The sequence below is a fragment of the Chelonia mydas genome, chromosome 3, assembly GCF_015237465.2.
Source record: "Chelonia mydas isolate rCheMyd1 chromosome 3, rCheMyd1.pri.v2, whole genome shotgun sequence".
Taxonomy (NCBI): domain Eukaryota; kingdom Metazoa; phylum Chordata; order Testudines; family Cheloniidae; genus Chelonia; species Chelonia mydas.
Genome location: NC_057851.1, coordinates 116,593,362 through 116,619,393, shown reverse-complemented (window position 1 = coordinate 116,619,393; position 26,032 = coordinate 116,593,362).

Here is a 26,032-nt window from a genome sequence, read left to right as displayed (position 1 = left end):
CAGCAGTGTGCCCTTGTTGCCAAAAAGGCCAATGGCATTTTGGGATGTATAAGTAGGGGCATAGCGAGCAGATCGAGGGACGTGATCGTTCCCCTCTATTCGACATTGGTGAGGCCTCATCTGGAGTACTGTGTCCAGTTTTGGGCCCCACACTACAAGAAGGATGTGGATAAATTGGAGAGAGTCCAGTGAAGGGCAACAAAAATGATTAGGGGTCTAGAACACATGACTTATGAGGAGAGGCTGAGGGAGCTGGGATTGTTTAGTCTACAGAAGAGAAGAATGAGGGGGGATTTGATAGCTGCTTTCAACGACCTGAAAGGGGGTTCCAAAGAGGATGGCTCTAGACTGTTCTCAATGGTAGCAGATGACAGAACGAGGAGTAATGGTCTGAAGTTGCACTGGGGGAGGTTTAGACTGGATATTAGGAAAAACTTTTTCACTAAGAGGGTGGTGAAACACTGGAATGCGTTACCTAGGGAGGTGGTAGAATCTCCTTCCTTAGAGGTTTTTAAGGTCAGGCTTGACAAAGCCCTGGCTGGGATGATTTAACTGGGACTTGGTCCTGCTTCGAGCAGGGGGTTGGACTAGATGACCTTCTGAGGTCCCTTCCAACCCTGATATTCTATGATTCTATGATTCTATGAGGGGGAAAGGAGTCCAGGAGAGCTGGCTGTATTTTAAAGAATCCTTATTGAGGTTACAGGGACAAACCATCTCGATGTGTAGAAAGAATAGTAAATATGGCAGGCGACCAGCTTGCCTTCACAGTGAAATCCTTGCTGATCTTAAACACAAAAAAGAAGCTTACAAGAAGTGGAAGGTTGGACATATGACCAGGGAAGAGTATAAAAATATTGCTCGGGCATCCAGGAGTGAAATCGGGAAGACCAAATCACACCTGGAGTTGCAGCTAGCAAGAGATGTTAAGAGTAACAAGAAGGGTTTCTTCAGGTATGTTAGCAACAAGAAGAAAGTCAAGGAAAGTGTGGGCCCCTTACTGAATGAGGGAGGCAACCTAGTGACAGAGGATGTGGGAAAAGCTAACGTACTCAATGCTTTTTTTGCCTCTGTCTTCACGAACAAGGTCAATTCCCAGACTACTGTACTGGGCAGCACAGCATGGGGAGGAGGTGACCAGCCCTCTATGGAGAAAGAAGTGGTTCGGGACTATTTAGAAAAACTGGACGAGCACAAGTTCATGGGGTCAGATGCACTGCATCCGAGAGTGCTAAAGGAGTTGGCGGATGTGATTGCAGAGCCATTGGCCATTATCTTTGAACACTCATGGAGATCGGGGGAGGTCCTGGACAACTGGGAAAAGGCCAATGTAGTGCCCATCTTTAAAAAAGAGAAGAAGGAGGATCCAGGGAACTACAGCCCAGTCAGCCTCACCTCAGTCCCTGGAAAAATCATGGAGCAGGTCCTCAAGGAATCAATTCTGAAGCACTTAGAGGAGAGGAAAGTGATCAGGAACAATCAGCATGGATTCATCAAGGGCAAGTCATGCCTGACTAATCTAATTGCCTTCTATGACGAGATAACTGGCTCTGTGGATGAGAGGAAAGCAGTGGACATGTTGTTCCTTGACTTTAGCAAAGATTTTGACGTGGTATCCCACAGTATTCTTGCCAGCAAGTTAAAGAAGTATGGGCTGGATGAATGGACTGTAAGGTGGATAGAATGCTGGCTAGATTGTCGGGCTCAACAGGTAGTAATCAATGGCTCCATGTCTAGTAGGCAGCCGGTATCAAGTGGAGTGCCCCAAGGGTCGGTCCTGGGGCCGGTTTTGTTCAATATCTTCATTAATGATCTGGAGGATGGTGTGGATTGCACCCTCAGCAAGTTTGCAGATGACACTAAACTGGGAGGAGGGGTAGATACGCTGGAGGGTAGGGATAGGATACAGAGGGACCTAGACAAATTAGAGGATTGGGCCAAAAGAAATCTGATGAGGTTCAGCAAGGACAAGTGCAGAGTCCTGCACTTAGGACAGAAGAATCTCATGCACCACTACAGACTAGGGACCGAATGGCTAGGCAGCAGTTCTGCAGAAAAGGACCTAGGGGTTACAGTGGATGAGAAGCTGGATATGAGTCAACAGTGTGCCCTTGTTGCCAAGAAGGCCAATGGCATTTTGGGATGTATAAGTAGGAGCATTGCCAGCAGATCGAGGGACGTGTTCATTCCCCTCTATTCGACATTGGTGAGGCCTCATCTGGAGTACTGTGTCCAGTTTTGGGCCCCACACTACAAGAAGGATGTGGAAAAATGAGAAAGAGTCCAGCAGAGGGCAACAAAAATGATCAGGGGACTGGAACACATGAGTTATGAGGAGAGACTGAGGGAACTGGGATTGTTTAGTCTGCGGAAGAGAAGAATGAGGGGGGATTTGATAGCTGCTTTCAACTACCTGAAAGGGGGTTCCAAAGAGGATGAATCTAGACTGTTCTCAGTGGTAGCAGATGACAGAACGAGGAGTAATGGTCTCAAATTGCAGTGGGGGAGGTTTAGGTTGGATATTAGGAAAAACTTTTTCGCTAGGAGGGTGGTGAAACACTGGAATGCATTACCTAGGGAGGTGGTGGAATCTCCTTCCTTAGAAGTTTTTAAGGTCAGGGTTGACAAAGCCCTGGCTGGGATGACTTAATTGGGGATCGGTCTTGCTTTGAGCAGGGGGTTGGACTAGATGACCTCCTGAGGTCCCTTCCAACCCTGATATTCTATGATTCTATGATTCTATGAATTCAATTAGATACAGTGAACACTGGCCACTTCAGTGTTATTTTAAATGTATCCTATCTACTTATAATGTGTCTGTACACATGAAAAGGGCTGGAAAGCAGTGAATGAAGAGGATTTAGAGGTCACAGCAGACAAGCAACTGAACATGAGCTCCTGTTACCTGGGATTCTTTCAACCCAAAGCTCTTGATAACTTTTATTCTGTGCGAGGTGGTGTCAGGAAATAAATCAGGGGAGACACAGCCATCCGACCGAAAGATGGCTGGCACAAACAGGACAACACAAGAGTGCTTTCACTTAAAGCTAAATTTTACTTAGTCTCAATCACTTACACACGTCCGCTACAGGTTAGTAAAACACCGCCGACCCTCGATAATTACCGAAGCTGAGTGTGGTTCTTGACTGGCACAGCGGCAACCCGTCTGCCAGTGGGGAACACAAGATGCATCCAGAGGGAGAGTTCAGTCCCGAAGAGTTGCACTACCTCAAACTTTTCCCCCTTATTTATACATTAGTAATAGAATGACATGTTCCTTAAAGAAAACTTGTTAAGCATGCAGTTTCAATGGTTAAGCAAGAGGTTCCTTCTGATTATTGATTAACCAGATGTGGGTTTTTCCAGAGTTTGCAGCCTTGAGACTCCAATAGACATGCCTGGGTCTCATCCTGCTCTTCTAAAATGCATGTGTAAGCAGAGTCAGGATGAGCTCCACCCTGACATCTGGTGGTGAGGTGTGGCAAGTTGTGGAAAAGAACTTCAGGGGCTGATCTCATTTGCATAGGCACACCCACCCCGCCTAGAATGAGTCCATAGCTGCCCAGATGGTCACTTTGGCTGCTGTGGGATCCCCAGTGTCTCTGTTATTGGGGCAGGAAGAATAAATTGTTATTACCCTGATTATGGGAATCAAGGACAGTGGAAATGTACTTGGCCTTTTGTTATGATGGAGGGACTCGCCATCAACTAAGCAGCACTCGCTAGGCAAGGGACATGAGTTCCAAAACTCTGTGAATGGAGAGAGGCTGGGAGCAGGTATTAATACTTGGTGGCATGGGCCCCCCTGGTGAGGGCTTTACATGCTAGTTGCACTTCCTTCTCTCTCTCCACTGTGGAATATCAGAGCTAATTTTGATTCCATTAGGAGTCTAGTTACAGGCTGCTGAGCTGAATTCACTTTGGGCTAATGGTGCACCAGCACTGAGGATCCCCTGCTACAAGCTGAAATCACAAAAGAGCTAAACTTACTAAGAGCTGAAATCACTGAGTGTTGTGTTAAGTATTGGGGGAGCCTGAAAATATATTGTGGAGCAGTTTGCGGGATGGCGAGCAGAGCAGCTGGTGGAGCGGAGCCGTTCGTGAGAGAGCAGAGCAGAGCGGAGGCATTCGTGAGATGGCGAGCGGAGCGGAGCCCTGTGAAGCTGTGGGGTAGTCAGCTTCAGGTCACATAAGGTGCCCCTTACCTCTCTTCCCGACCCCCCAGGCACATTTTTACCCAGACTGGGGAGTAAAACTCTGCAGATAAACTTTTGGACTCTGGGGCTGCCCTGACCAGGGACAGAGACTTTTGGGTCATTGGACTTTTGGGACTTTGGATGATTTTGGGTTGCTGGACTCAAGAACCAAAGGGAAAGGACATGCCCCAATTTGCTTGGGGTGGGTTTTTTGCTCATGGGTTGTGTTATGAATCCTGTTCGTGGTGTTTCCCCAACATAATGCCACATTATTTCTCTCTGTTATTAAAAGGCTTTTTGTTACACTCAGACTATGTGCTTGCGAGAGGGGAAGTATTGCCTCTTGGAGGCGCCCAGCAGGGGTGCTATATATTTGTCCCAGGTCACTGGGTGGGGGGCTCGAGCCGGTTTTGCATTGTGTTATTGGAATGGAACCCCTAGATACTGAACCCGGCCCTTGTTGCTGCCAACTCTGATAGGCAGAAGGGTTACACATGTATCAGCAACTTCAACACAATTCTTATCAGGAAGGACACAGGGTCAGGCTGTCCTTTCTGTGGCACCCAAAACCGCCTCCCCTCCTTTCTTGGTCAAACTGAGAGTGCTGAATGGCCAATTTGCAGCCTGCTGACTTGGCTGCTTTTAGCAAAAATCCATAGTGGTTTCAGGCACTTTACTGGTTTGCCAAAGTCTCCCCGTACACTCCCAGGGCAATGCTGTGACGCAAAGGGCTAATGCAATCCTTGGACGTAGAAACAGCGGAGTAGTGAGTAGGTGAAGAGAGGTGATTTTACCTCTGTATACAGCATTGATGGGACTGAGACTGAAATACTGCATACCATTCAGGTGTCCACATTTTTAAAAAGGTCTTGTAAAATTGGAGAGGTTGAAGAAAAGAACCACAAAATCGAGGGCAGTAGAAAATGCCTTACAGAGAGAGACTAAAGAAGTTCAATCTGTTTAGTTTATGAAAAGAAGATCACAAGACGACTTGATTACACTGTATGTGTACCTTAATGGGGAGAAAATACCAGGTACTAAAGGGCTCTGTTATCTAGCGGAGAATGGTGTAACATGAGCCAATGGCTAGAAGTTAAAGTAGACAAATTTGAATTAAAAATGTGACACAATTTTTCAACAGTAAGAGTGATTGACCATGAGAACAAATTACCAAGGGAAGTGATAAATGCTCCATCTCTTGAAGTCTTCGAATCAAGACTGACCAAATGCCTCTCTGGAAGACATGCTTTACTCAAACACAAGTTATGCTTTTGTCATACACAAGTTATTGGGCTCAATATAGGGGTAACTGCGTGAAATTCTATGGCCTGTGTTATACAGGAGGTCAGACTAGATGATTTAATGGTCCCTTCTGGCTTTAAAATCTATTAATCTAGGTGTGCTACATTTATTAAATCAAAAAACATAAGGAAAATCTATACTTTTTATTTTTAATGTTTGGCATCCAGTGATCCCACAGTCCATGGGAGTTTTGTCTCAGTGCAGACTTCACTGAAGTGTTGCTTCAAGATCAGACTCAAGATGTACACCTTTGTTATTTTTCTAACCTAGGACCTGCTCCTGCTCCCACTGAAACCTCAGTCTCACTTCTCCACAGTGAAAATAGTGTTGGCAGGATCAGCCTTAAGGGTGGGCAACCACTCAGGGTACTATGGTCAGGGGGTGTCGTGGTAAAGAGGCAAGGAGCAGGGCAGGCCTGGGGTGCGAGGCCACAAAAGGGAGCTCAGGGCAATTGGGGTAGGGGCCAGCAGGGTCTGGGGGTGAAGGCAGGGGTGTGGTGAGCTTGGGGAGGCAGCGGGTTGGGTGGGAGGGGAACCCAAGGATGCAGTGGGAGGCAGAGGTGATAGGGGGATGGATGCAGAGGCAGCCGGGGTCAGGGGTGTCAAAATACAAGTTCTCCCAGGGCACCATTTTTCCTAATGCCAGCCCTGAGAATTGGGCACATAGATTGCAAGGTAGCAAAGTGAACTGCATTCTAAGAGTGACCAAACACCTCCAGAGCTAGGTTAAGAACCAAATCCCGCTCCTCTACCTCATGCCAGTAATACCATTTAATGACAGTAAATGAAATTGTTCCTGAGCAAAGCAAGCTAGATTTGGCCTTGAAAGGACCCTTCACTAAACCCTACCATAACCCGAGTGACAAGTAATTGTCTCTCTTGTCAGCTAACAAAATAAACATTCTTCTTTTGCAATGTTAAGTTTACATTAATTATGTTTGGTGAATATAAGATAAAATTAATTTCTTCAGTTCTTCTATTTCTGTGATTCCAATAATATTTCTAAAAATGAACTAAAAATTCCCCTTTCTTTATTTTTTTCTTAAAGCATGAATCTCCCAGTTAGTTGTAAACAGATGCTGGGAAAACCCTACACTGAAGCAATCATAGTATTTCTGGTGGTTGTTTCAGCGGGGATTTCTCAAAGTTCAAGGCATGATAGAGTGAGGCCAAACTGAAAGTGAAACTCCAGGCTATTTGAAGCTCTATGGCGAGAACTGCAGCTGTGAATGCTAAATTCACTGCCTCTTTTTCTGCTGAAACAAACATTGACTGTTTTACTCACCTGAAGGAGGCTCTAGAAAAAATTCAAAAATTCACAATTTCTTTACTGAAACGTTTTTTGAACGAAAACTGGATTTTCAACTGAACAGAAGTTTTTGTGAAAAAAAATTGGTTTGCCTAAAAAAGGCAGTTTTCAGTTGCTGAAAACTGAAAATTTTCAATGAAAATTAAAAAAACAACTTGTTTTCATTGAAATTTTTCACGGGGAGGGGGGGAATAATTTCCCAACCAACTTTGGTCTTGAGTTTGTTGTGCAAGGTGCTTCATTAAACTGATTTTTCCAAAGCATCCTCATCATTTTGATCCTATTATAAAAAAAAAAACATTTAATTATCATTGGTCTTCCTCAAACTACATAGGACTACTGTAGCATTTTTTTTAAATTGAAGAAAGTACTATAATCCTGAAGGGAGGACTGTTATGTTTAGGCTACAAAAATATTTCCCCTGAAAATGATAGAAAAATATCAGAATAGGAAAGGTGGTCATCAGATCAACTTGAAATTTATATCCCTTCTCCCACCCTGTGTCTGTCTTGTCTATTTAGTTGGTAAGCAATTTGGGGTAGGGACCATCTACTACTCTGTCTGTTCAGTGCCAAGCACGCTGGGACCCCATTCTTTGTTGTCCCTTAGACACCACTGTAATAAACATGATTAATTATAATAATGATAATAATTTCAAAACCAAGTTTTCTATAGATGAAGTATTGACATGGCAAGTTTTCAGGTGGATATAAGCAAAGCAACGCAAAGAACTCAGGAAATCTTTGCATTAAACTGGAATGCTATTAACCCGATATTTTAATATCAATCACTGACTTTCAGATTAGCAGCGTGCTATGTTTTCAAAGTATTATACAGATGACAAATGTGTTTTTTTTATTTCACAAGCATGACTCAAAAATATGTGCACTTACCTTGAAGAAAAATTATTTAAATTCACATATGGATCAGCTCTTGAATATCACTGCTCTATTCACAATCTTTTATCATCATCCAGATACAGATCTCCATTTAGAAGTCCAAGTTTGACCAGCATGATACACTCTTTAGTTAGGGTTCTTTCTACTGAGCCAGCCTATGTATTCACAGAAGGAGATGTGAGAAATCTACCAATGCTGACTTATTTTAAAAAGGAGTTGGAAATTCAATCAACTCAAGTTGATACTTCAGGGGGAGGGAGTGACCCCTGGATGGCTGTGACCTAGCTCTAATGGATTATAGACTTGTAGGAAAAGTTAGAACCACTTTTAAAGGCCATTTTATCTGCATGAGAGATTATAATAGCTCTTGGGAAACACTGCTATGCAATTGTATATTTTGGGTTCCCTTCTTCCCTTCACAAGTGTGTGGAACACTAACATTAAGAGGAACTCTGCACTTTGAGGGAAAATGTCCTTAGAGCCTTTTTAAACTGCTTATTTTGTGCCTATCACATACAGTCTACAGTGCTTTATAGAACGTGTATTAACAGGAGAATGTCATTTTACTAAAACAGGTGTCTGAGGGACTCATTGTGATGTTGTAGACTATAAATAAATAGGGTTATTTAGGGACTTTTAACTAAATATGTGCCCAATACACTGAAAAAGCTCATTTATAACACTAGAAGGAAACATTTTTTCTGAAAGCTAGTAGGCATTAGCATGTGTTTTGGAGCATGGCAGTCCCTGATCTCTTTGAGTGTTTTTAAATGTGTGAGTCTAAATTTGGTGTAGCACACATACATAGTAGGAACCAAATCCATCCTGCCCCCAGGCCAGATAATTGTACCAGACACTGGGGAACTCATTGGAGGTGAGAGGAATCTTCCCTGTCCCATCAGCATAGCAAGAATGGAGCAGCTCTGCAGCCACTGTCCCAGTCTAGGTGCTGGAATATGTTCCATGGCCTTACATACCCCCACCTCTAAGACTGGGGGATAATGAAAGGGATCAGCTGGTGACAGATCTTCTAGTCTGGCCCCACTATCCTGCCTCAGACAGACACAGCAACAGTACGTAGAGTCCCTATGGATTTGACCCTGTGCCCCTGAAAGAGATTTGCATTTCTTGCACTTCTTCCCCAAATTCTACCCCTGTACAGAGGAATTGGTTCCAAACACATGAAGGTGGAGGCAGATTCCCAGTGAAGTCAATGGCATTGGGGCAACACTCACATTGACTTCAGTGGGACCAGGCCTTGCATGCAAGGAGGCTAAAATACCTTTGTAAATTTCTGATGTAAAAACACAGGGACCACACATAAGACCATATCTTTTACTTAACTGACTTGTTCCTTTCAAGATATACAAGGGCTACAGCCCACATCGGGTGCTATTTGCCCGCAAATTTCATCAGTTTAAAATAAGCAATCAAACATAGGGTGAGGTTCATTAATACTCAGTGGGGATAAACTGGGTTTTTGGTTATCCATTTCTTTCAGCTGGATCACATAAACTGCTGGGCAAACCAATAGCTCTACAAAAAGGGTAATAGGGACTGTAATGTCTACAAAGGGCAGACAGGGCCTCATCTGAATGGTCCCCTCACAGCAGACTGTATGGGAAGTCCAGTTATCTAGCTCAGAAAATGAAGGCCTGAGTCAACTCAAGTTTTGAACTTGTGCTTCCGGAAGTCTAGGGAGTAAATTTTCTTTTCAGCGCAGCTCCTGTGAAGTCAGAAGGGTTTCACCAGTGCAACCAAGAAGAGAATTTGAGCCTCAGAACCTGATTCTGATCTTACAGAATTCTACTAACTGTGATTCTACTAACTACAGTGGAGCTACTCCTGATATTCTTCAGTGCGATTAGAATCAGAGCCCGAACTGTTTCAAGACAGACTTACGGGAATGCCAGGGAGTGACTGAAATCAGTGACTTTATTTTATTGTCTCGCCTTCAACCTAAAATAAAACACAAAACCGATTATTCTTCACTCTTTTGCTGTAACAAATATCATCTCCTGAGTTGAGGTTGTCATACCAAGTTTGAGCCCAGAAGAGAACATTTTGATGGCTAAGTTCTAAACTTGGAAAAACCAAGTTTCACACACGAATCTCTGCCTCACCCTGAACTGCAGCAGATCCTAATTTACCTCCCACTTGCACCAGGCCAGAAGATCTCAAGCTCCTTCAGTGGACAAGAAGCCCCCCAGTGCGGTTTGACTTTTCATGCCTCTCCTACACTCAGAAAAGTATGTTGTTCTCCATCAACCCAACGCTCCTCAGATTACTCATGTGAAGCTTCATTTATCGATCTCAAGGGCTAGGGAAATAACAGATCCAACACCTTCTGATTCAGCTCTGGTTGCAATATTAACATTAGTAATAGGCAAAGTGCAGCTTGTGTTTCCCATCAATACCATTCATTTCTGCTGTTAGCAACTTACTTGTCGGGGCATGGATTGAAAAAGAAGAGAAAAAAACCCTCTCAAGTATTTCTCTCTGATTTCCTCTCAGCAGAGCCTGTGCAGAAACAGTTTTTTTCAGTTCTGTTGTTTTGGGGCAGTTAAACAAGTTTCAGTTATAGTATTAGATACATTTCCCATCAGAAATGCTACAAACAATGCCTTGAAGTGAAATTTTTAAAAGTGATCTGCCATAGAAAAAAACCTGTGTTTGTGCATTTGTTGCTGTTTGTTTCTGCTTCTTTATGATGCCGGTTTTTTTCACTGCTTGCTTCTGACCTAAGAAATATCAGAAATTTTGTCTTCTTCATTCTTCTAGAGTTCTACCAGAAGGATTGAGAAAAGTGGCACAGGAACTGTTAGCCCTTATCTGAAGAAGCAGAAATGCTGAGTGTTTAACAGAAAGTTTTTCTTCTGCCTGCTTGCTAGGCATTTGAGTTAAATAGTTGTTAACAAAAGCAGAATTTTAAAGAATCTGAATAAAAAGCCTTTTTTTCCTATCGGTTGCTCAGCTTTCACTTCCTTGATAGCAGTGATGTCATCATCCTACTAGTTCTCCAGTTGTCCATAGAGTCTTCTGGGAGAAAAGAGTCAACAAGGCCTGGATTTCTAACATAAACATTTTGAAAAATTTGTCAGGACTTCTTATACACTAGAGAGAAGCAAAACAACAAAACACATTTGTTTTCCTTTCTTAGCCACCTTAAGACCACAAAGGTTCTTTGCTACATACTGCTATGCCAGGGGGTATGGCAGGGGAGTACAGTTACAACTGAGAGCAGAATTTGATCAACTATGTTTTACCTGCTCCAAGAATTAGGGACAATTTCAGACAACACTGGTGTTAGGAGTAACATTTTTCTGCTAAACTGAACTAAAACGTATAGAATTGAGTGATCTGATAAGCACCAGCTATTGCAGTGAAGGTGTAAAGGGGGTCTCTTCCTCTCTGCACTGGTCACCTGCTCAAAGGTAGCATCATCACTGGCTCTCTGGGAGAGCTGATGTGGAGAAAGTACATAAGGAAGTGTTATTTACTCCTTTTCATAGCACAAGAACTAGGGGTCACCAAATGAAATTAATAGGCAGCAGGTTTAAAACAAACAAAAGGAAGTATTTTTTCACACAACGTGAGTCAGTCTGTGGAACTCTTTGCCAGAGGATGCTGTGAAGGCCAAGACCGTAACAGCGTTCAAAAAGAACTAGATAAGTTCATGGAGGATAGGTCCATCAATAGCTATTAGCCAGGATGGGCAGGGATGGTGTCCCTAGCCTCTGTTTGCCAGAAGCTCGGAATGGGTGACAGGGGATGGATCACTTGATGAATGTTCTGTTCATTCCCTCTGGGGCACCTGGCATTGGTCACTGTCGGAAGACAGGATACTGAGCTGGATGGACCTTTGGTCTGGCCCAGTATGGCCGTTCTTATGTAAAGAGCTGCACCCAGTATCCTCTTTCCACAAAGGCAAATGATGTTTTGGTAAAAGAGAAACTGTCTGAGGAATGGCTTCTTACTAGCGTGAGGCAAACCGCTTTTGATGTAATAAGAACTAAAACAGACCTGCACCCAAACTGAAATGAAAGCTTTATTCAGCTTAAATAAAATTAGTTAGCTTGGGTAGAAACTTCCTATATGGCCACAATATTCTATACTTCAACTTCCTCTGAAGCATCTAATGCTGGCCACCATTGGAGACAAAATGCTGTACTAGATAGATCACAGATCTGATCTGGAATGGCAATTCCTGTGTTCCTCTCTTGTGTGTTTATTTTTCTTCTAGGAGCTGACCTAGGCTGGAAAGTTCAGATCTGTATCCAAACCTTCCACAAGTTTGGGAGTGTTCAGATACTGAGGTTAGGTCCAGGCTCACTGCTAAGGCTCTTCCCTCTACCCACGCCTCTACGCTCTTTGGTTTCAATCAAAACTGGAAGGAGAAGTTCCATAATATTGCAAGAAAGATGGTTTTTGTGGTATTGCTGAACTGGACAGAATCAGGAAGTAGGGCTCATGAGAGAACCTGAGCTTATAAGATTGTCAGCCTGATTTCCAGATCACATGCAGTGCTGAGTGTTTCCGCAAACTGAACTTTTTGAGCTTTGCCCATCAGGAGGTATTATTCACTTCTAAACAAAGTACAAAGCGATTGTGTGACCTCTGCAGGGAGCTATATCCAGAGGCGGCTCTACCAATTTTGCCGCCCCAAGCAGTGGCTGCAGAATTGTCCCCGCGCCCAGAAGAGGGGCAGAGCTGCCTCCAAATTGCCGCCGCGGGACACGGACGGCCACCCCATTCTGAATGCCGACCCAAGCACCTGCTTGGGAAGCTGGTGCCTGGAGCCGGCCCTGGCTATATCCATGTTTCCCTTGGGGCCCGCATAAGTTACGGAAGCCCTCAGGCTGTTTTAATATGCATGGGGACTAGCCCTGCAGAGAACTGTGGCAAAATCAGGGCAATGCAATGGTCAGACTGTCCCTTTGACCTGAGCTCGGTGCAGCACCCCGAATGTAGACAAGCTGCAAATAGAGCCTGACAAGATACAAATCTGTGCACCGTCTATATTTTTCTTCCTGTAAGAAATGATAAACATAAAATTGCTTAGAAATATGGATGCTGTTTATATATAGCATGTTTATGCATTTTAATGGGCTAGATCCTGTTGACTTTAGACAATAGACTTTCACTGAGAACCAGAGCACACAAATGCAAATGTATTCCTGTCTACAGCTGAAAGGAATACACTTTTTAACTTCTCGTGTTCAGGGTTTTCATTTGACTCCAGTTGCCTGGCTGGAATGAAAGCTGCCCATAACAGTTTTCTTTGAAAATTATGCTGGCCCAACAATATGCAGAACTCTACTCGGTCGCCACCAATTTGAAAAGATCTAGAAAAAGTCACACAAATGCACCTGATTTTAGCCTGTTAAAGTGTCTGCACACATCCATTGTCATGTGACAGCTAGGCATGAACTGTTAGGTACCAATGGGCCAGACTCTCTGCCGTATCCAGCTTCTGCTGGGTGTGGCAGAGAGAGGGGCTGTTCAGGAACCACTTGCACTTCCCTGGTTTTCTGCCCAACCCTGGCCCTGGAATTAGGTTAGAGCAATCTCTAGGATAGGGGCTGCTGTAACATGCACCAGCTGGCAATGCTCAACAAGGAGCCATCCATCATCTGAGGATAGCTGGAGTGCAGTCACTCCAGCCATGCCTCCTCTTCATCCTCACTATGTCCATCCCTGTTCCCTAACATGGGAAGAGTGGCATTGAAGCTGGCTATGCTTACTGTGCATCACCCTGGGGGTTCTCCCATGCAAAGGGAATCCTCAGCTTTGAGGGTCAGGAGAATCTGGGCGTGAGCAGCCTAGGGGGAGTAAAGCAGGGCAAAGAATCTGCCCCAGTGTCTGGATATTACAAGTGCAAACAATGTGCTGTGTTTTGAAAGTGGAGCCCACAGTGTTTTAATGTAAGTGTAAGAAAGACAGGAGGATCCTTTCAGCTATGCATGTCCACCTATTTAACGCAGCCGGTCTGAAGTCTCCCTTTCTGTGCAGGTTTCCTAAGGCCTGCACAAGTCTTGAATTCATTTCTGAAACGTTTATGCTGTAATCACCCACCCTTGTGAGAAATGGAAATGAATTGCTTACATTCAGCTAGATTGGTGTTAGTAGCTGATGGTTTCCAATGACTTGCATGAAATGACTTTGTCTCAAAGATAGTTCGATAGTATTTGTCAAAGCAAGAATCTGACAAATATAGTCTTTTTTAGGTTTTAGTTCACAAATCATTTGCAACCCATTCCCAGCTCCTGCAAATGTATTCGCTATTTATAAGTATTGGCCAAATAGTTTGGATGAACAATTTTCAGACAGTGTGATGAGGTTCACTGCAACTATTTACTCTTCATGGTTCCCAATCTATGGTGTATGATTGGCCATGTGATACTGTCTCTGTTTCATGTTTGAACGACTAGCCCTTTAGTAGGAGAATGACAATTAGTAAATCATCCATGTCAGCTGTGAAGTTGCAAAACTTTCAGGATTCACAAATATTTTCATGACTACTGGCAGTCGCCCAAATATTCACAAACAATGAATAATCTGAGCCCATCAATACCAATGATTCAAAGTGAAGTTGTTTATCTAGGAATGTATTTTATGAGATTGCTTTTTCTTTCTTTTGCCAGCAGTTGTCACAATCCAGTGCCTAGTAGACAGCTATGAACATCACAGAAAACCAATCCGCAATTGACACATTAGAACTCACATGGTAGGTTCAGCAGCTAGACCAGATTGATTTGGCCTGAGGATCAAACTAGAGATGAGCTCTCCAGGGCAGGGTTAGGCACATTGATGGGGCAGCGTGGGGAAGCTTGCACGGCTGCTGCCCATGCTGTACCCGTAAATAGAGAGTTTCAGTCACTGGAATTTATAATCCAGCACATTTCAGGAACAACAAAACTCACTTTTAAAAAATGGCACCAAAGAAACAGGCAAAGCCACTTTCCTGGTCCATGAGATGAAGAAGACACAGCAGAAAAGCTGTAGAAGGGTTTAGTTTTAGAAAATGTGCACAATTTCACAACAAGCCACCAAGTAATGAAGCAAGATGCCAGCCTGCTCAGACTGATCATGTGATTCCATCAATCACATGAGCCCACTTTACAGAGTAAACCCTACTGCTGTTCCTTTCACTCAGGATAATCAGCAGGTTAATTCCTACCAGGCTCTGTTTCCGCCCACATTTTGTAGCATTCTGGATTTTTTTCCAACAGCATTAATAACAATCCTCAGTAGAGAAGTAAGAAAAAAAGGAAGGTTGATAAAGACATCTAAACCCTATGAGATTATGACCGTGGCTGGACTTTTATTTTTTCATTTGCAGATTTAGCACTGACATAAATATAAAATTGCAGCATCTTGTCAGGTTGCAGCTATTGGTCCCTCCCTGCCACCTGCCTAGTTAGTCTGGCATGAGAAAATAGATGCGTGTTCTGGGCCAAGTAACACAATTTAACAGCCTCCCACATATAAATAAAAAAGCATAACATTTCAGAGCCCACGTCCTTTCTCCTTGAGGAGGAGGGTGTGAAAAAATGGGCCTGATTCTCCTCTGACTCAAACCCTTTTAAACAGGGGTAACTCCATTGACTTCAACATACTTTCTCCTGACTTACAATGTTGTAAGTCAGGAGAAATACCCAAATAAATTTGTTAGTCTCTAAGATGCCACAAGGACTCCTCGTTGTTAATGTTGTAAGTGCGATCAGAATCCTGTTCCAAAGGTCTTGATTCTCCTTTGCCTTGTGTTATCATTTAGGCCATCATTCTGATCTGGTAGCATTTTACACCCACTTTCCACAGGTGTAAACACAAAGGGCAAAAGAGCAGAGAATCAGGCTCGGTGGATCCAGTCCTGCACAGTGGTGAGTGCTTCTGCAAGCCTGAAAGACAGCATCAAGATTCCGTTGAGCTGGGGGAACCAGCCCCTGGAGAATAGCCCTGATAAAAGAGGGATTCCCAGGCGGTGTAGAGCTGGAACAGACACCATGACCCAGCAAACAAAGTCTCTGCATTTGCAATTCTACAAGCCCAGATGTTAGCAAAGGAGATTTACTGTGGGCATTGCTGCATGCCCTATTTGAGTTGAGGTTTGCAATTCTGCAAACTTGCTGAGGGTGCAATCCACACCATCCTCCAGATCATTAATGAAGATATTGAACAAAATCGGCCCCTTGGGGCACTCCACTTGATACCGGCTGCCATCTAGACATGGAGCCATTGGTCACTACCCATTGAGCCAGATAATCTAGCCAACTTTCCATCCACCTTATAGTCCATTCATCCAGCCCATACTTCTTTAACTTGCTGGCAAGAATCCTGTGGGAGACCGTGTCAAAAGCTTTGCTAAAGTCAAGGAACAACACGTCCACTGCTTTCCCCTCATCCACAGAGCCAGTTATCTCGTCATAGAAGGCAGTTAGATTAGTCAGGCATGACTTGCCCTTGGTGAATCCATTCAGTCAACCGCTGCCTGAAAAGAACATTTCTGAGATATGTCACTTTCTGGTGACCTGCCCTTAACTCCAGGAATTTAAGAACATAATTTTCAGTGTAGATACGTAACTCCTTAAATATTATCCATACATACATGTTGCAATGATTGTGACGACCAGGAGGTTAGTGGCTCTAGGTAGAGTACTAGCTTAGGTGAGCTATTATGTAGTTTGTAGAGTCTCTTATATATTATGTAGAGTCCACCCTTAGGTGAACTATTATTACAGAGTGTCCCTGTAAAACCCTATGCACACACACACCCCGTGCCCTCTCCCAGTTGATACCAATGGGTTATGGGTCACAGGCACCCCTGAAAGTAAGACAAAAGAATCCCAAATTTTTGTCATTAAGCTTGTTCTAAGAGAGGGATGAAGCTAATACATAAACATTTTGCCAAGTGGTATCTGGGGCATGGCAAGTGAAGCACATCTGAACACACACTAGAGCAGAGAGATGTGCCTGTCTCTTTAAATATAAATATAATATAATATAATTAATATATAATATGAAAATGACAAAATGATTCACCCAGCACTGAATAAGGATAACACTGTTTCTTCAATATTGTCAAGGAAAGAAGCAAGTTTCTTCAGGAAGAAAGTACAGGACATATTCATGTCCTCAAGGCACTTCTTCATTTGGAAAACATGTTGGTCCCAGTTCTCATCTCAAATATATGGGCACATATCACTGGGTATATTGTAAATTTAGGCTCTGCAATGTTATCTTTAAGCAGTATCATGTGATGCCTGCAAAAAACTTGACTATGGCTAGGCTGCTGGTGTGCTAACAGCCTAACATGCTGACCAATAATGTCTCTTTGTTTCCTTGTTCCCCAATCTGTCTGTCTCTATCAGTTGTCTCTTGTCTTCTACTTACAGTATAAGCTCTTTGGGGCAGGTACAGTGTTTTTGTTGTGTGTTTCTACAGCGCCTAATGAAATGAGGTGCTTGTCCATGAGTGGGGTTCCTAGATGCTAGGGCAATACAAATAATAATAAATAATAATTAATAATAATAGTAAATAATGTAAAATGAATCTATATCATGCTTGTAGAACTCAAAAAGTTCTCAAGTGCTCAACCAATGCTTAAATGTTAACTGTTGGATCCCACAGAGAGCAGCATAGATGGCAGCATGGGAGAAGGTAGTGGGTCAGATACCTAGCTAGTGTGATCTGTAGCTCTACTGAAATTAATGAAGTTATGCCAAATTACACCAGCTGAGAATCTGGCTCAGAGTTATCAAAGCTTTGAAAGTGGAGCTAAATCATGGTGAAATGTTTTTAGCACAAATGACCCCAGTTGTTTTCCAGAGGAGTGAAATCTAGAACTGAATCCTTGTTCTTCTCTTCAGAGCCGGCACAACCTTCAGATTAAAGCACAGGTTGGATCTCTGCGAGTTGTGGGTAGTATACTGTGAGGAGGAGGAAGCTTGTGCATTCCGTGTCAACTCTAAGAGTTCCATCATCCTCATCTGGCCCACCAGAGTCTGCATTGTATCTTTCCGGTGAGTCCTGGGGACATTCCCAGATGCAACATTGGATGTTCATGGTACAATCTTCATTCCCCTCTGTTATCACTCAGGCTTGTTTCAGTATATTGGAAGTGAATGTGCAGACACCACTAGGTTTTTGCAAAGTAACCATCATTTTAAAATAAGAACATGACAATGCAGAATCAGAGTGCAGAGGTCAGGTTTCAACCTGGGAAGGGAAGGTGGGGTTCACAAGATGTGTGTATGAACAGCGGGGACCAGACTAGCAGGGTACACAGTTATATATCTTGTGTGTAGTGTTCAGCAGTTAAAAGCAATCACTTTTTTGCACTACAGGCACAGAGGCCCTGCCTTTCTTTGTCAGATAAAACCATCTTAGCATCAATAAGCATCACCCTTACTATCAGCTACATGAAAGCTTATGCTCAAATAAATTTGTTAGTCTCTAAGGTGCCACAAGTACTCCTTTTCTTTTTGCGGATAGAGACTAACACGGCTGCCACTCTAAAACCTGATCTATCATTAGTTCATGACAATAACTGTCAGTACACATGCACCATAAAGGATGAATAGAGCCAAAACCCAAATAAGCCAATGAAAGGATTCCTACTGGCTTTAATGGGCTCTGGCTCAGACCCTGAATCTTTCTGTGCCTCTCAGTTTCCCATCTGTAAAATGGGGATAATACTACTTCCTTTCTCCCACTTTGTGTCCCTCTTGTCTATTTAAACTGTAAACTCTTTGGAGCAGGGCTGTCTCTTGCAATATGTTTGTACAGCACCAAGCACAGTGGGGCCTCAATCTCAATTGGGAACTTAAGGTGCAACTGTCACTGTTTCTGGCATCTGACTCCAACAGTGATTCACTGTTTGATCATCAAGAAGTCACTTGATTTCTTTGTACCTCTGTTACCCCAGCAATAAAACAGGGATATTGATACCTATACACCTTTGTAAAATACTTTGAGATCTATAGATGAAAAGGTGCTATATGAGTGCAAGGTATTATCAAAGAATATGCTGCCTTGACGTACAGCTGTGGATTTTCTAGAGAGGGACAGACCAGCTGATGAATTGTGATTAAGCCTTTCACCCTTGCAGTTGAGGCCAGATTGCAAATCTGTTTTCATTAGCAGATAAAAGAGGTATTGCACTGCAGGATGGGATCAAGTGCTGCATTAAGTAAAAAAACTGTAAAGAAACTTGCATTGCATGTGCAGGGACCAACATGACACTAGTCTGTCATGGAAAAGCACAGGTTACTTTCTGAAAATCATTATCTACATTAGATATACTTGACTTACAGTTCCCACCTCTACAATCATTACTGCAGCCCCAATTGGGGCAGCAGTAGTGTTGGTAGGATGCTGGCAGCCAGCAGTGTTTTCACCATCAGTGACAGCAACAGTAAGCGTTTTCAGGAAAAGAGGCTAGTCTAGATTTCCCCTGTTAGGAACTTTACCCTTTTATACCAGGGCTGGATTTGGCCCAGTGTTGCAATGCAGATACATGCAATTCTATTCTATAAAGGTTCTTATACTGCGCTCATCACCATAGTAGCTGAGTGCCTTCTGGGAGTGCATTAAACAACATGACTACATATCTCTCTTGTATTGTTTGTTCTCTCATCCCCTCCCCAGAGGCACAAAGCTGCCAGCATTGTGTCACCTTCCTTTCTTTGGGTAACATTCAAGTAAAACGAAACTTAGTTTCAATGGGGCAATTTTTTTGACTCAGTCAAAACATCAGTCTCCATGATCTCAATCAATAATTATTTTGTATATCCAGCCAGTGAGAAATATATTTTCAGGAAGCTGGGTACATAACAGATTCTGGGAAAACATAAGGGAAAGAACCTATCTTTTGAGGATCCAGATTCTGTGAAAGCAGCTCAAGATTGACATGGCCAAAGCTCACAAGGGAGTGCACCAAAGGAATTAGACAGTATGATCCTGTCTCATCTGGAATTTAGGATTATTGAAACTAAGAAGTCCAAACTACTCACCCAGAATGGAATACTAGGTATTTTGTAGAATTGCAATGGCAGCAAGTTATGTAGTATCTGCATAAAGAATCATAGACATGTAGGGCTGGAAGGGACCTTGAGAGATCATCTAGTACTGCCCCCTGCAATGAGGCAGGACCAAACATAGACCATCCCTAAAAGGTGTTTGTCTAGCCTGTTCTTAAAAACCTCCAATGACAGGGATTACAAAACCTCCCTTGGAAGACTGCTCCAGAACATATCTATCCCAATAGTTAAAGTTTTTCCTAATATCTAACCTAAATATTCCTTGCTGCAGATTAAACCTACCTTGTCCTACCTTCAGTGGACATGGAGAACAAGTGATCGCTGGCCTCTTTGTAACAGCCCTGAACATATTTGAGGACTGTTAGGAGGTCCCCTCTCAGTCTTCTTTGCTCAGGGATACACAAGCCCAGTTTTTTCCACCTTTCCTCATAGGTCAGGTTTTCTAAGCCTTTTATCATTGTTGTTGCTCTTCTCTGGACTCACAACCTATTTGTCCACATCTTTTCTAAAGCGTGGTGCCCAGAACTGGACACAGTACTCCTGCTGAGGCCAAGTAGAGAGGGACAATTATCTCCCATGTCTTATCAACACTTCTGTTAATACACACCAGAATATTCATCTTTTTTCACAACTGTGTCATGTTGTTAACTCATACGATTTAATTTGTGATACAATCTAACCCTCCAGATTCTTTTCAGCAGTACTATCACCTAGCCAGTTATTCCCCATTTTACAATTGTGGATTTGATTTTTTTTTCTTCCTAAGTGAAGTACTTTTCACTTGTCTTCATTGAATATCATCTTGTTGGTTTCAGACCAATTCTCCAATTTGTCAAGGTCATTTTGAATTCTAACCCTGTCCTCCAAAGCACTAGCAACCCCTCCAAGCTTGGTGTCTTCTGCAAATTTTATAAGCGTACTCTTCACTCCATTATCTAAGTCACTAAAGAAAATACTGACTTGTGCTGGACCTAGGGCAGATCCCTGTAGGACCTTACAACATACATCACCCAGTTTGACCGCAAACCATTGATAACTACTCTTCTGCTCTTTGAGCAAAGAATTTCAAGCAGCTGTCCACCTACCTTATGGTAATTTCACCTAGATCACATTTCCCTTGTTTGCTTATGAGAATGTCATGTGGGACTGTGTCAAAAACCTCACTAAAATCAAGATATATCACATCTACAGCTTTACCCCTAGCCACTAAGCCAGTAAGCCTGTCAAAGAAGGAAATTAGGTTGGTTTGGCATGAGTTGTTCTGGACAAATTCAGGTTGGCTATACCTTATAACCCTATTACCCACTTGGTGCTAACCATTTGATTGTTTAATAATTTGTTCCAGTATCTTTCCACATTTTGAAGTTAGGACAACTGGTCTATAATTCAATTTCTTTTTAAAGATAGGTACTATGTTTGTCCTTCTCCAGTCCGCTAGGACCTTACCCATCCTCCATGAATTCTCAAAGACAATCACTAATGGTTCTGAGATTTCTTCAGCTAATTCTTTAAGTACCACAGGATGAATGTCACTAGGTCCTGCTGACTTGAATACATCTAACTTATCTAAGTATTCTTTAACCTACTTTGGCTTGCATTGCTTCCCCCTTGTTGTTAATATTACTTGTGTTAAGTATCTGGTCACAATTTACCTTTTGAGTGAGTACTGAAGCAAAATAAGCATTAAGCGCCACTGCTTTCTTGATGTCATCAGTTATTAGCTCTTCTTCTCCTCTAAGTAGAGATCCTACACTTTCCTTCATCTTTCTCTTGCTCCTAATGTATTTAAAGAACCTCTTCTTCTTGCCTTTTATGTCCCTTGCTAGATGTAACTCATTTTGTACCTTAGCCTTTCTGATTGTGTCCCTACATGTTTGTACTATTTTTGTACTCCTCCTTAGCAATTTGTCCATGTTTCCACTTTTTATAGGATTCTTTTTTGATTTTCAGTTCATTAAAGAGCTCCTGATGGAGCCATACTAACCTCTTACTATTCGTCCTATTTAAAACAAAAAACAAAAAACATCAGGATAGTTTGCTGTTGCTCCTTTAGCATTGTCTCTTTGAGAAATTGCCAGATCTCCTGAACTCCTATATCCCTTAGATTTTCTTCCCATGGGACCTTACCTACCAGTTCTCCAAGTTTGTTAAAGTCTGCATTTTTGAAGTCCATTGTCCTTATTCTGAAGCTCTCACTCCTCCCTTTCCTAATCATGAAATCTATCATTTCAAGATCACTTTCACACAAATTGCCTTCAACCTTCAGATCTGCAACAAATTCCTCCCTATATTTTTAAATATAAACATAAAAAGCATTTAAAAACTGTGTTAAAAGAATGTTATTTAGGTTGCCGAGTCAAGAACTAGAAAAGTTAAGAATGCCAGAGTTATGGTTGCTTAAGCAACCTTAATTCTGCCCCCTTGTGCATTCATCCTGTGCCCTGAATGAGGCCGGGGTCTTGTGGAAAAACTAGTGTGTGATCATGTAATTAAATACTATATCATAGTACACATGCACAAAGGGGCAAGGAGAATATTGGAGATTACTTTGTTAATAGCTTCTTGTATGTGGTATTGTAGGTGTAACAACTGGCTGAATACTAGTTTTCTCAATTTCCATTTCTATTTACACTATACCCACATTAATGTGGCAAGGCCCAGTGAGGAGTGGTGAAGTCTGCTGACTAATATTCTCTGGGGGCACAGAGGAGCACCAGTATCACCAGCTGCTTCAGGGATGGACCGGGAGGTGATATGGTGGTCCCCATTGTCTTGCTGATACCATGCAATCAACCCCAACTTCCCTGCCCTCACCACAGCAGCACATTGCGATTGGTTTATGCAGTTTATGAAAGTGAAAACCCAGAAATCCATTTGCAATGCAGTTTACCCAGTTCCCACTGCATTTTTCCATATCCTGCTTATGCAATACGGGAAAGCCGGATAGAGTCCCCAAAAATTAATGTCAGAAGGCTTTTCTGCATTGTACTTCAGCACCAGAATGAATCATAGCCATTTGTCAGAGTGATACTTATAGCACTGCTCTAGTTGTGTGTTAGATTTTCCTTTAAAAATCCAGGGTTTTTATTACAACTCAGCTATTTTAAATTCACGTGTGGCTGAAAGGACCTACCTTCTTAGAACAGATATGGTGTTTGTTTGTTTGTTTTGCCTCATTATTAACCAGCTCTCAAATGCAAATTCACAGGGGGAAAAACAAAAAACGAAAGTAGGATTTGTCTGCTTTTTAAGCCAGCATCGCTAGTTCAAAACTAGCTGAGTTATGCAACCATCATTTAGCAAGAGGTTAGCCCCAACCAACAGGATGATATTACTACAATTCAGAAACCATATTTGAAAATAGGCCAAGCTGTTTAATTCTAAAAAATACATATGTTGTTGTTCATGATCAGTTAATACTTTTGATATTCTGTGTTTGTCTGTGTACTGCCTTTAACCTTGATTATTTCTTGGGCAAAGCTGAATGCCTCATGAAGTCCCGCTGACTTCAACAGGACTTTGTATTTTATTGCAACATTGCATAGTAAACATTGCTACATGTTGATACACTGCTCATTTTGCTGGAATCTTGCATGTTATTCTTAATGCACCAAATTCTGGCTGATGGAATAGCTTGTATCAATGTGTAACATTCCTAACATGCCAAAGTCCAGCAAAAGATTGGCGTTATGGTGGCACAATGGAAGAGCCATGGTAAGGCATCTCAGTAACCCAGCAGCCAGATACACCGATGCACACATCTCACTGCAGCAGCTAGTGTGGTATGTGTAATTATGTTTGTTGTTTTCAGAGGCACAATGAAGTCCCTGCTGACTGACATTTCTGAGTTATATACAGTTTTTAAGTCATACTGCTCAATGATATTTTTAGAGATGGGTCACGACTTAAAATCTGGATCCAAAACTCAATGGGCCAGACTCAAATCCTGAAGCTAGCCGCCCTCAAACTTTGCAGCTCAGGCCTATCTCCAAATAGTTATAAGGCTGTTTTCTATCATTATCAAAGGAGGTTTGGGTCAAGTTTCAGTAATTTCTGTTTCCTACAGAGAAAGCTCCAGCAATCCATCATGCTGATTCCCTGTTCCTCCTTTCAGTCATCCTAACAATGAAAGGAACCAACAACAAATGGGTCTGGAACTCTTTGTCCCACTGTGTGTGTGGCCCTGTCTGAGTGATGATTCAGAGATCTTACACTGCACATAGGGGACATGAAAAAGGGCAGAATCAAAACAGGACTGATAGCAGTCACTGCCAGCATGTGCCTAACTTCCTTCTGCAAGTGACTTGATCCCACTTTCACACCGGTGAACTATCATCCTGAACTCTGCCAGAGTGATCTGACCCCGTTATCCACAGCTACCCAACCCAGCTACAGACATCCCTCCCTTTGAAATACATTCCAATACCAGTCCTCTAATTGCAGCTGCCAAAGCCACCTCCCAAAATTGTACACATCATGGAAAAATGGCAAAAGAAGTGAAAATCCAGAAGACAGGCAAATTCAGTTTCCATTACTTCTGATATGCTATGACACTGAGGGTATGTCTGTCTTGTATAGTATACCCAGACCCGTGCACTCGTGCTTGCTAACCCGTTCATTCCAAGCCCTCCTTTGAGTGTCCACACTGCATTGTTATGCACGTCTTATACCTATGCTGGCACATCCATACTGTGGTACACTGACACATTTCAGACATATATCCCAGGGTTCTTAGTGCCATAGGTAGCTGTGACCACTTTAGGGCTTGGTTCATAGTGTATTGTGGGAGAACTTGTCTGTCCATCTTGTGACACTTGACCAGAAGTGTTCTTAGCCCACCAAAACAGCCAGATGAGCCATTTTGGGTCTACTCACTCCCTGCAACCAGATCCAGCCATATGGGTCAGTCCAGCACAAGTGGAAGACCTTTCCCTGCTTACAGTTTCACTATTTCAGGATTCAGGCAGAACATCTGCGAGAAGCTGGTGGATGTTTCGGCTGCAGTATCTGTGCTATAGAAAGCAGCTCTCAGAGAGGGACACAGCCATGGCATCCACACCATGATGGATGCAGCTGATGCCTGCTGCCATCATTGCATATTCCCCACGTGGAGCCTGGTGCTTCTGGAGCAGGGCCACAAGCACAAGCTGGTGGATCACGTTATCATGCAGACCTGGGATGACCAGTAGCGGCTCAAGAACTTTTCTATGAAGAAATCGATGTTCCTGACCGTGTATAGGCAACTTGCACATACTCTCCAGCACCAGGACACATGAATGCTCATCTATCTGGAAGTTGGCTGCCCCAGACTGCTATTGGTTCGGGACTAACCAGGCTGGTGTTGGCAAGTCATTTCTGGGGGCTGTGGTTGTGGAGGTTTGTAAGGCAATCAGGCCTGTTGTTTACCCAAAGATGACTGGCATAAACAGTGTTCCTGACATAATCACCAGCTTTGAGAGAAAGGGCTTCCCAAACTGCTTTGGGGCTATTGATGGGACTCGCCGGCCCATTGTTTGTCGTCCATATGGAGCAAATGAGTACATAAACCGAAAAGGGTAGTACTCCACTTCTATGCAGGCACCTGTGGACCACAGAGACAGTTTCATGGACTCCAATATGGAACATACTGGCAGGGTGCATGATGCCAGAGTTTTTCGGACATCAGGACTTTGTCTTCATGGGCAAGCAGGGAACTTATTCCCTTCAGATGACATTATTATACATGGAGTCTCTGTCCCCACTCTTATCCTAGGGGAGCTCACATATCCCTTTCTGCCATGGCTTATGAAACCATACCCTGATTTCAGAGGACCTGATAAAAGAAGGGTCAGATACATGCTCAGTAGCTAAAGGATGGTGGTGAAATGCACATTTGCCAGATTGAAGTCAAGATAGCCCTGCCTTCAGAACCATTTGGATGCTAATTTTAGCAGTTCCTTTTGCATTACTGTGGCCTGCGGTGCACTTCACAACATAACATCTGCAAAATTAAAGGAGAACCATTTTGCCAGGCATGGACTCAGGACACTGCTAGATTGCAGGAACATTACAACCAGAAAGTGCACTTATCTTTACAGGGCGGGATAGAATCATAGACTTTAAGGTCAGCAGGGACCATTATGATCATCTAGTCTGACCTTCTGCACAACGCAGGCCACAGAATCTCACCCACCCACTCCTGTAACAAACCCCTAACCTATGTCTGAGCTATTGAAGTCCTCAACTCTTGGTTTAAAGACTTCAAGGTGCAGAGGATCCTCCAGCAAGTGTTCCGTGCCCCACGCTG